The sequence below is a fragment of the Telopea speciosissima genome, chromosome 11 (genome assembly GCF_018873765.1).
Source record: "Telopea speciosissima isolate NSW1024214 ecotype Mountain lineage chromosome 11, Tspe_v1, whole genome shotgun sequence".
Lineage (NCBI taxonomy): Eukaryota > Viridiplantae > Streptophyta > Magnoliopsida > Proteales > Proteaceae > Telopea > Telopea speciosissima.
The window spans coordinates 26625661-26638482 of NC_057926.1; the positions used below are offsets into that span (position 1 = coordinate 26625661).

The 12822-nt window shown below is 38.8% G+C and overlaps 1 pseudogene; it reads right to left on the reverse strand.

Annotated features, from left to right (window-relative positions):
• Positions 1-1102: 1102 nt before the first annotated feature.
• On the reverse strand, positions 1103-12785 carry LOC122644903 (annotated as a pseudogene).
• Between the last annotated feature and the right edge of the window lie 37 nt (positions 12786-12822).

Consider the following 12822-nt stretch of genomic DNA (forward strand, 5'->3'; position numbering starts at 1 on the left):
GTGCTATCTCAGGGCCATTACATTTCAGATTTATTGGACTGAACAGGTATGAAAGAGTGTAAACCTGTTAGAACCCCGATGGCAACCACTACAAAGTTTTTGGACTCAGGGGGTGCGCTAATGTCTGATCCGACAAAGTATAGGCCAATTGTGGGTGCCTTGCAATATGTCACATTGACCCGCCCGGATGTTTCCTTTGTGGTGAATCGCTCTTGTCAATTTATGCATTCACCAACAGAGGAACATTGGCAGCTTACTAAGAGAATTATTCGGTATTTGAAGAGCACTCAATCGGCCGAATTATTAATTGAAAGGTCTCCAGTGCATACCCTTCAAGCCTTCACAGATGCAGATTGGGCCGAGGATGGATCTGATCGAAAATCAACTGGGGGTTTCGCAATTTTTCTCGGCCCCAAGTTGATTTCATGGGTCTCACGCAAACAAAGAACGGTGGCCCGGTCCTCCACTGAAGTAGAGTACAAAGCCTTGGCTGATGCCTCGGCTGAGTTGGTGTGGTTAGAATCGCTCCTCAAAGAGCTCGGCCAGCCTACATCTAGTCCACCGATTTTATGGTGTGACAATCTTGGGGCCACTTACCTGTCAGCCAATCCTGTGTTCCATGCTCGTACCAAACACGTCGAGGTCGACTTCCATTTTGTACGCGATCGTGTGGCCAAGAAACAGCTCCAGGTCCAATTCATTTCTTCACAAGATCAACTGGCTAACACTCTAACTAAGCCATTGGCACATTCCAAATTTGAGACACTAAGGGACAAGCTGAAGATTCGGATTCCCGATTCTCCACCTTGAGGGGGTGTATAGAGAGAAAGATCACGATACACTTACCTTTCTCGGATTATGATCACATGTGATATGGATCAAGTCTACTATGGAAACTCAATCGGTTGGGCATCTCCTATGGTTATATATGGTTAATTATCTTGCCATTCATATCTTTGTATCACCCAATATTGGGTTACCATATTTTCCAATATTCTTGTACAACCCAATATTGGGTTACCATATCTTTCATCACATGTACACACTTGTATATATATTGTCCTCTTGAACTATAATGAATTAAGGATACATATTCACACTATTAAAGAGGAAGAAAAACTCCTTCATTCCCTATCAAGATGGTGTGTTCACCAGAGGGCAATAGTTTATAGCTAGTCTTCTCAACCAAAAACAAGCTCTTACATACATTGAACTTGAACTTCACACTCTTGCTCTGTCCTGCATGCACAAAGACCCTCTGGAATCCAATCACTTGCTTAGAATGAGCCCCTATAATGCCAATTGGAGGAGCTGAGTAAATTATGACAACATCATTCCCATCCATAGTTCCAACATTTTGGATTTGAACCTCAAATTCATAGTTCAGTGGTGAACAATCCAAATCATTAACAAGCACAGCTTCACACAAGGGTCTCCCTACATCCTCTGGATAGTTCGAGCACAATGCTGGTTCTTGTTCAATTTAATCTTGATAGACCGATGCGTAGACACTATCTTCTAGCTGAAATTGGTGTAGCTCAGGCCAGAACCAAATGAGTAAAGAGTAGAACCATTGAAGAACTTGTAAGTCCTTCCAGGGTAACCCAACTCATCAATTGGCCTTAGTGACATGGATGTCATGGGTAGCATATCAACATAGTCATTTTTGTCCCATGTAATTGGTAGCTTTCCTCCTACTGAACAAATATAGAAATACCACATATCAATGAGATGTAAGAGTTACCTAAGTAGATGAACCAAGTAGGTGTAACCTTAATTTTCCATGCCTCATCTAGTTCCCAAAAGCTATCTAATATAAGGGTAATCTTGTCATTTCATATTGACAATAACAACTTTTGACAATGACATAATTATACATCATAGTCATTTTTGTACCATATAATTGGTAGCTTTCCTCCTAATCAATAAATATAGAAATACCACATATCAATGATATGTAAGAGTGACCAAAGTAGATGAACTAAGTAGGTGTAACCTTAATTTTCCGTGCCTTGTCTAATTTCCAAAAGTTAAATATTGTAAGGGTAATCTTGTCATTTCATATGGACAATGATATAATGCTACATCACTTTAAATTTATTTTGAAAACCCTTTTTTACTCATTACTAAAATAACTCTTGAGAATATTATAAGAGACAAAAAAAGTATTATTGTAACCGTAAACTTATCTCCTCCAATTCCTTGCCCGGCGCAGGTCCCCAGTCCCTCTAATAATGGGGTGGGTGGACCCCACCCGGACATAGTGTTCAAGTAAGGGTAGGGTGGTCATTGTACCCCCCTGTTAGGGGGACTGGGGAACTGGGCCATGCAAGAAACTGAAGGGGACAAAGATCCAATTGTAACCAACCATGGGTACAACAAGATTTTCCCATTAGAATATTAAAGGAATCAAACTTTTATGTTACACTTACCCGGGTTGTATTTTCCAAAGATAACATCGGCAATGGCACGGCCACCTTCCTCACTAGGATAGCCAACCCAAAGGATTGATGGAATTCTAGAATTACTCTTGGCAAAAGAAATATCAACACCACCAGCACACATGATCACAAGAATGACTGGACCTTTGGAGACATTAGTGACTTGTTTGATCAACCGGTTTGGTTTTGATAACCAGGGAGGTTCAAGTCAATTCTATCCAAACCCTCATTCTCAATTGTTGTATTCAATCCAATCACAATGATAGTTGCATCTGCATCTTTTGCAGCTTTCATGGCAGGGAATATCAAGCTATCATTCTTACATATTGCACCATCACATCCCTCTGCATATGTCACACTTGCAAAAGTAGAAAGACCATCCAAAGGGGATGTAATCTTGCATGGAACACCTACATTTATTCACAAAAAAGATGGTTTTAATCCAACAAGAGAGAAGGAATAGAAAATTAGCTATGAATTATTTTGTATGGACTATGGCCAGATTTGGTATGATTTGTATTTCAATTTTGGATTGATTTCATGAAATAGTCAACAAAGATTTCTTAATTATCAAAAAATTGAAGTTGTTATGGTTGTATATGGTTTTATCAATATAAAATATTTCAAGAATAAAAAAATTCATATGGTAGTTCAATTTTTTAGAATAAATTCTCTATATTTCTTTGGGAAGGGTGGTGGTGGTCATGGCGGCAGGGTAGTGGTGGCCATGGTGGTTGGGTCGTGGTGATGGGGTTGATGGTGGCAGGTGAGATCATTAGGAGAAGAAGGGTGATGTTTTATTTTTAACATGTGATTACTACTTTGCTCATCAAATTAACCATGTGCTAATTAAAGAGCAAAAGTGAAATCAAATGAAATAGAAATTCAGAAACAGCTCCTCAGCTATTTCAGAATTTCTACTCCAATTGATTTCTATTTCACTGAAACAACGTGTAAATCAAATCAAACAATTTCCGAAATAGAAATTACCCCCTGAAATTGAAATAGAAATCATACCAAATCAGACCTATATACATACCTATATAGGTTCCAAGCATGGAAGAGGTAGCATTGGCATGTGGACCAACCACTGCAATTTTTTTGAATTTATGAGGATTCAAAGGCAAAGTAGTATTGTCATTCTTAAGCAAGACAATTCCTTCCCTTGCAGCCGCAGCTGATAAATCAATGTGTTTGTCAGAACAGATATTCTCCTTCCCAAGAGACATCAAAGAAGGAGTTGTGCCATCAAAGAAGCCAAGCCTCATAAGCACAACATAAAGATTGTTCAAAGCCTTGTCTATATCTGATTCTCTAATTTTTCCACTTAATGTTGCACTCTTAGTGTAGTTGGTGTAGGAATCTCCACAATCCAAGTCCAATCCTGAAACAAGAATAAAAATAAAAATAAAAAGAAAAAATATATAGAAGTAAATTATAAGGATTAACATCCAACAGGAGGGCTGATCAAGGACTACACATGCCTGCTCTCATTGCCTGTGCAACAGCTTCCTCATAGCCAAAACCCAGCCATTGGTGTTTCTTTTCTCAACCATTGATTTAATAGAATCACAATCAGAGACAATGTACCTATAAGAGAAAAGCATCCATTATTATATTTAAAGGGAGAGAGGTCGGGTTCCCCATGTTGTCAGTTTGGGGAAAACCTCCCACGTCACACACCAATAGAGGTATCGATAATGATATCATCCACATGGGGTCCATATGGTCAGAAAAAGAGAGAAAACAATAAACAAACCCATGTGAGAAGTTTCCCATAATCAAAATATAATTGAAGTTGTAATCCAACTATAAAGAGAATCCAAAAAAGAAAAAGACAAAAACAATTTTAGTACCCATGAAGTGCCCACCCTCCTCTTATGGTCTCTTTCAGAAGCTTTGGATCAGCACATGTAGGTATACCATTAACACGGTTATAAGAACACGTGACACTACTAACATCCCCGTCTCTAACACACATCTCGAAGGGACGAGAGAATGTCTCCACTACATCTTGCTGTGAAACCTGCTACACATGAACAAAGATTATTTGGGAAAAAAGATACTGGGCTGTGTTTGGTATGCATTCTAAGTTAATTTTGCATTCTCGGACGATAAAAACAACTATTTTTATTATTAAAGAATGCGAAATCGACCTAGAATGCATACCAAAGGCTGCCTAAATCATTATTCCAATTATTGAATCTTAATTACCTTAGCATCATAATATTCACGATCTACTCCTTCCCAGTGATCAACATCATAAGCAGTGTAGTGCTTACAACATGCAGCAACCTTGAGAGGCCTAGAGTTCAAATCCTCAGTAATTTCCTCACCTTCAATATCTTGCAAACCTCTCACATAGTTTACAGCATAAATACCAACAACAAAAGGATCTTCACCAGGTGTCTCTGTAATTCTTCCCCATCTAGGATCCCTTACTACATTGATAGTTGGACCCCAATATGTCAATCCAGCATGCCCTAAATTGTACATGGCTCTTGCTTCTGTTGAAACAGCCTTCAACAGAAATAAAACATTGTTAGTTAATTTCTTTTTTTACTTAATTGGCCTAAAGGTTAAAATCCTCTCCAATTCCCTAATCGCCATGTGCGATTCAGTTCAGGGTGGAGAGGTTAACCCCTGGCAAACGCGACATTTAGCTGTCCGAGCTCATTGACCTAGTTTTTTTTTCTTTCTTCTCGAGCTCGGACCATTGGATGTCGCACTTGCCAGGTGTCGACCTTTTCATCCCGAACTACACTGCACTCGGCAATCAGGGAATTGGAGAGGATTTTTTTCCAAATCTGTCTCACTTAAAGCATAAATAGAATATAAATTAGGGTGAATATTTGCTATCCGGTTGTATAGCATACACAAGCGCCTCCTTGTGTCAATCTCTTTTAGCCCTCATAAAATGACATATCTGCCCTCTGCCGTGGGAGAAGAGAGATAGACACAGATAGACGCTAGCACACGCTACGCAGCCGGACAGTGAACTCAATCCCATAAAATTATTTCAAGTAAAATGGAGAGAAGTGGTGGTTCTTTCTGTTAGAATTTTAGTTCTAATAAAATTTCACATGAACATAATTAAATCCCAAAAGCCAGGATCTCCATAGGGCATTCAAGAACACAATCAAATAAATAATAGAAAACAAGGATAGAACCACCAACCTTGTTTCGCATCCATAGTGATGATGATTGTAGCGAAAAATAAAGAACAAAGATCTAGGTGCTTCCCCTCTATTCCCAAAGTAACTGGTCTGATGAGAATACCGTATGCACAAGGACGATGAACACTGAATATCTCCCTCTCTTTCCAGAATGCACTCTTCAATAGTGATTGAGAATAGTTAGTTGTGATGGGTAGAGGGGGGACCTAGCTCTCCTTATATAGTAATCCCTATAGGGTCTGACTCATCACAGTCCCAATAGGAATCTATCTGGCCCACACTAAGCCAGTCCACATTAGACTTCTAATATAACTTAATGACCCCACTTTATTAGACCAAAACCCTAATTAGCCTGGTTTAGGAATTTAATTATGTCCATATGGAATTTTATTAGAACTAAAATTCTAACATTCTCCCACTTGGACTTACATTAAATTCCTTATTTTTGAAAGGATTTAAAAACAGTTTTGACCAAAACAAATCACAGGCTAACAACTCTTCAAGAAAATTTTATGTGCACAATTTTTAAAATAAATTGGTCTAGAGGTCATATTAGAAAGTCAATCCTATCCCATAGAGTTTTAGACACCGAATCATGGCAGTAACTGCATCTATGATCAAGCGACACAGAGCCTTCCATGGTCATGAGAGCCCTCAACTCTACTAACATGGATGTAATGTGGTAGTGTGGCAATACTCACATAGTGATTCCTTATGTATTATCAATTTGTCAATCCAAAATTTCTCTTCTTTAAGTGGCACAAGCTCACTAGAGAAATAATCTTTATGGTTCTAACGAATCTGTATGTCTCATCTTGAATAACTCGAGATTTACTTTATGTGTTACAAGACATACCTTTAGGCTAATAACTTAATGCCCCAGCCTTGCTTAAGGTTAACACATTCCGTAAGTCTTTAAAACTAAATATATATGCATCATGTCAATAAATGAAACACTCAAGTGTTCAAAAGAATTTTGCATGCAATGACAACTGATACATATAAGCCAAGATTTACCACACGGTAAAAATTACAGATGAAAATAAACTTTATTTTACAATGGAGTAAAACAACTCCCACTAACCAACCGCATCCCATGATGCACCTAAACCCATGCTTATGACATGTCTTTCAAAACACAAGGGCGAAAACCTTAGGTTAGGGGATCTATAACCATATCATCTGTACCAATATGCTCCACTGCAGTGTCACCTTTCTTTACTGTCTCCTTTATGGTCAAACACTTGACCTTCATGTCCTTAGACCCTCTAAGTTCTTTATTGTTGTTTATAAATAACACAGCAAAACTGTTATTACTATATATCTAGATGGGTCTATCCACAAAATCTAAAATGGTCAACTACTTTATGAGATTCCTGAGTCAAATAACCTGAGTTGCAGCCCCATGGCATACTACAAACTTTACCTGTATAGTCAATGTGGTTACCAATATCTGTTTTGTACTGTTTCATAATACTATCCTTCCTGCTATCAGGAAAACATAACCAGATGTGGATCTCCTATCATTCTCACAGCTAGCAAGATCGAAATCTGTATGACCCATTAGCTTGAGTTCAGGAATGTGTCTTTATGTTACATATAATCTTTTGTCCCCTTCAAGTACCATAATACTTTTTTGACAGTAACCCAGTGGTTAAGACCAAGATCTGACTGATATCTACCAAGAAGACCCGTCACAAAGCTAATATCCGGTCTGGTATAGACCTGAGCATAAATGATACTACCTAGTGCGCTAGCATAACGCACCTCATTATGTCATCCTTCTCAGCTTCATTTTTTGGGCACTATGTCGAGCTCAGTTTAAGAACAGGAACATTCCCAAGTTTGCAATCCAGCATACTGAACCTCTCCTGAATACGATCAACATAAGCCCTCTGAGAAAAACTTAGTAAACGACGAGAACGATCCCTATGGATCTCAATACCAAGGACAAAAGAAACCTCACCAAGGTCCTTTATGTCAAATTCCCTAGATAATAGTTGCTTTCATTTATACAACATCCCTAGGTCACTACTAGCAAGCAGGATGTCATCCATATAAAATATGAGAAAACAGAATTTGCTCCCACTGACCTTGTGATATACACTGATCCGCTTTGTTTTTCACAAAACCGAATGAAGTCACGACACTGTCGAACTTCAAATACCACTGCCTGGAAGCTTGTTTGAGACCGTAAATAGACTTCTTGAGTCCATGCAAGATGGTCTCAACCATCCACCGCAAGAGCCTCAGGTTTAATTCAACAAGCTCCCAAACATCATTATGTTTCATCGATTTCACCTCATCTCTCATTACATCAAACCACAAATCTAACTGAAGACTAGAAACAATGCCCGAATAAGTATCTGGATCAACCACACAACCTATGTCGTAGTCATGTTCTCCCAGATAGACCTCATAGATAGATGGCATAACTGAATTTCTCTTCTTGATGGATTTTCGTAGTGGTGCTACCACTGCCTCACCTTGAATCTGAGGAATCTCAGCTGGAACTACATCAATGATGGGATCCTCAACCGCATCCTGATTAAGAGGAATCTCATCAGGTGCTACATGAATGTTAAGGACCGTATCAATATCAGGATCCTGAACTCCAGCAGGTGTAACCAATGGCATAGTATGCCCCACATCTGTCTGAATAGGTAGAAGAACAGGTACTAATGTACCAACCATGTCACTATCTTGAACAGTTTGAGAACAATCATTTTTTTTTGCCACATCAAATTCCAGAAACTTCGTTGTCTATGAGTCCACAATCCTAGTGCCTCCGCAGGGATTATAAAATTTATATCCCTTCGAATGATCTGGGTAGCTAACAAAATAGTAATGAGTAGTCCTAGGATCCAACTTGTTCAAAGTCGGATAATATAGTTTTACTTCTGCAGGGCACCCCAAACTCTAAGATGGTTTCTGGGTTTAGTAACTGCATGGTTAAGGATACAAGAAGTAGTTTTCAAAAACTTCTCCCATAAGAACTTAGGTAAAATTTGTCTTACTAATCATACTCCTCACCAGTGCAGTTATGCCTTTCGACGACACCATTTTTCTCAGGACTTCCTGGTATTGTAAACTGACCAACTATCCCAGAGTCCTCTTAGTATTTGGCAAATAGGCCCCTTAAGCTATCCAGCATCGCCATGTCTACCATAATACTCACCCCCACGATCGGATTTAACAATTTTAATAACTTTCCCCAATTGTTTGTCAACTTCAATCCCAAAAATCTTGAACTTGTCAAGAGATTCAGACTTTTCTTTAATTAAGAACAGATAGCCATATCGGGAGTAGTCGTCTGTTAAAAGTGATGAAATAAAAAATTTCTACACAATGTGGCTGAATAGGGACCACTGATGTCAGTGTGAATGACCTCCAACAGGTCAGAACTATAGACTCTAGTTTTCTTCTTTATCTTGGTCATCTTTCCCTTACATTAGTCTACATAAGTTTCTAGATCACTTTTGAGAGTAGGTAGGATGTCAGACTTTATCAGCCTTTCCACTCTTGCCTTAGAAATATGATCTAACATCTTATACCACAATGTGAAAGATCGTTCTTTAGGTAAGGGTCTTTTGGAAACAACGTTTTCAACATTATGGAAGGCGTAGATATCATTGGAAGATAAACACAGTCTGTACAATCCATTAGACGTAATGCAGGAACCAACTTTATTTGAAACAAATTTATCATACTGTTCTTTATTTCAAAATGGTAACTACCAATGTCCAACACTGAAATCGAAATTAAATTCCGCCTGAAGGATGGTACATAAAAAGTATTCTTTACAGTCAAATTAAAACTAGAAACTAGTAATAAAATGATATCTCCCACGAACTTTACGTCAATCATATCCATCATTCCCTATGACAAGCCTTGATTCATCCTGATATGGCCTCTTCCGATTTATGAATCCCTATATGGTAAAAGCAACTTAGTTAGTTGCCCCGCCGTCTAGCCTCCAAGTACTGGATGAGGCTTATGATAGATTGGATTCACAAACAAAAGCCAAAGAATCGTTACCTGATGGCCTGGGTTTTGATAACCAAGTCTTGTATTTGTTGCAGTCCTTCTTTATGTGACCCTTCTTCTTGTAAAAGAAGCAGCGATCACTCTCTTTCTTGAAAGAGTCTTTCTTAGGTCCCAAATTGTTAATCCGATCGCACTCTTTATTGACAGACTTATGAGTATGGTTTTTAGATTTTTCACTCTTATGGGATTTGGAAATAACAAGTAGTTTCTCTTCCTTGGATACAACCCTAGAAATAAGGTCATTAATACTCCAGACACCATCTTAGGAAAAATAGTTGGTTTTGATAATGTCAATATCAGAAGGTAAGGTATTAAGAACTTGATGAACAATGAAGGCATCAGGAAGAGCAACATTTAAGGCTTTAATTTTGGTTTGATAGCCAACCATCCAAACAATATAATCCCTAACACCCCCAGAACCATGATATTCCATATTAAATAGCCCTTGCAGAAGTCTCCCAATCTCAGCATTCGATGAAACTTTGTATCTCTTGGAAATTGCATCCAGCAACTCCCTGGCAGTATATTTATCAGGCAAACCATTCTTTAGGTGTTTTGGTACGGACCTCCAGACAGTACAGCTAAGCGGTTACTCTTTTCCCATGCAAAATGCATAGATCTTTCATCCTCAGTACTATCAGAGCTGTTAGGTCCATTGGTTTATCTATAACAAGGGACGTATGCACATTTGTCATCTCCATGGCAAACATAATGTCTTCTTTCCACTTCTTAAAATTTAACTCAGTAAGAATCTCAATAGTGACCATAGTATTGTTGACAGAAAAAGTGACTGAAAATTTAAACAATGAACAGTACAATAATCAGCATGATGCAAATATAGCTTGAAACCTTATAAGCTAATGAGAATTTTACATACATCGTTGTGAAAACACCTTTGGGCTGAATTCCCAACATGCAGTTGTAAAAATCCCTACATACCAGTGGCCATGGAATTCAACTCAACTTTCGAAATCCACCACCTTTGGGTATGCAAAATTCTAGGGTCAACTTATTCACATGCATACTATATATGTACCCCTTCAAGTACCAATACATGATCACCACCTTTGGGTGTATGACCACACATCAGAGTTGAAGGACATCCCACAACTGTATGAGACTGGTGTTTCACAAATCCAACAAGGAAGGTCGTTTTGGCGGCTGCATCCTATCGAACCCATGGAACCCTCTCTTGGGATATTCCAAAATTACTTACATCCTTAAACAAATTGTGTTATTTTTTAATTTATGACAAGGGGCTTAACTGTCTCAAAATTAACACAAATATGCCAACAGTATTGTTCATCAAAGTAGGTATTCCAGCAAGTCAAAAAATTAGTTCGGTTCCCAATGGAACGAATCGACAAATTTCAGAATAGGGCATGCATCAAAAGAATACCAAGAATATTTAAAATATGCATACCTATTTTTAATGTCTTAAAACTAACACAAAATCCAACGATTTTGTTCATCAAGGTAGGTATTCCAGCAAGTCAGAAAATTAGTTCAGTTCCCAATGGAAGAATCGACAAATTCCAGAATAGGGCATGCATCAAAAGAATACCAAAAATATTTAAAATATGCATATCTGATCAAAACAGAGGGCACCACTGTGTAGAGCACAGAAAAATAGAGCCAACGCAAAAAATGGGACCCCAAACGGAGTCGCGTAGCCCCTAGAAAGCCCGGTCAAAGTTCAAGTCCAAATCTGGTTGACTGTACTGGTCAAACCGGTCCTAAAAGGTAAACCAAATCACTTTGGCTCAACCCCGGTTCGAACAAACCGGGTCGGGTCAAGTTTGACCGGGTCATAGTTCGGGTCAACGGTCGGGTCTCAGGGTCAGAAATTGGGTAGACCCGACCTGGCGGCGCACGATAGCAAAACCCCAGAAATTCCCTTTTTTTTTTTTATAAACCTGACGGCGAGTGAGATCACCAGCCGCTGCCGGCGGCGATCCACCCGCTAAAATTTCTAAAATTTTGTGCTCTACGCACCCATGTGGTCAGATTCTGTTTTCGCAGACTAAAAAAATCGGCAAAATGCCAATGTCCGTACGGGTTTTTGGAAAACTGAAAAAAACCCTAAAAACCTTGATTCGAATCGAAAAATTTTCGATTCCCTTATTATGTTCTATTATTTTGAATCCATATAGGTTCAAGAACGGATCTATGGAGGCTCTGGACTGGCTTAGTGTGGGCCAGATAGATTCCTATTGGGACTGTGATGAGTCAGACCCTATAGGGATTACTATATAAGGAGAGCTAGGTCCCCCCTCTACCCATCACAACTAACTATTCTCAATCACTATTGAGGAGTGCATTGTGGAAAGAGAGGGAGATATTCAGTGTTCATCGTCCCTGTGCATACGGTATTCTCATCAGGCCAGTTACTTTGAGAATAGAGGGGAAGCACCTAGATCTTTGTTCTTTATTTTCCGCTGCAATCATCATCACTATGGATGCGAAACAAAGTTGGTGGTTCTATCCTTCTTTTCTATTATTTATTTGATTGTGTTCTTGAACGCCTTATGGAGATCCTGGCTTTTGGGATTTTGTCCCTATTCGGATCGATTTAATCTAACACTTTCAAACTCAAGGATGATGTTTAAGAAAACAAGCATTGTCAAGAAGAAAGATGCCAAATTCAATGTTGAAAAAGAAGAAACTGAGTATGGGATCAATGCATTACCTGGCCTACAGTCTTCCATAGGGTCTCATTGAATGAAGCAGCCATTAAAATAACAGGTGGGAAGTTAGTTGCAGCAGGAACCTCTTCATCAAAGTGAACACCATAACCAAAAGAAGAAACACCATGGAGAGCTTCTGACCACCATTCATAATGGGGTAAAACAAGTCGATCAACTCCATGAGCATGATTACCAAGTTGTCTAGCCTTCTCTTTTAATGTCATTCTATCGATCAAATCCTTAGCTCTAACAGAGTAGGGTAAGGACTTGTCACAGTAACCAAATTCTGTGATATCCAATGCTTGTGCCTTGAATCTAACAGGATCACAGAGATAGGTAACAGAAGAAGGATGAGTTTTAGGTGCAGATGTGCCTACAAGAGAATAATTTTGGGTTGTTGAACAAAGAGGATGGAGAGTACTTGCAGAACCCATAAAGGAAAGAGAGAAAACCAAGCAGAAGAAAACAAAA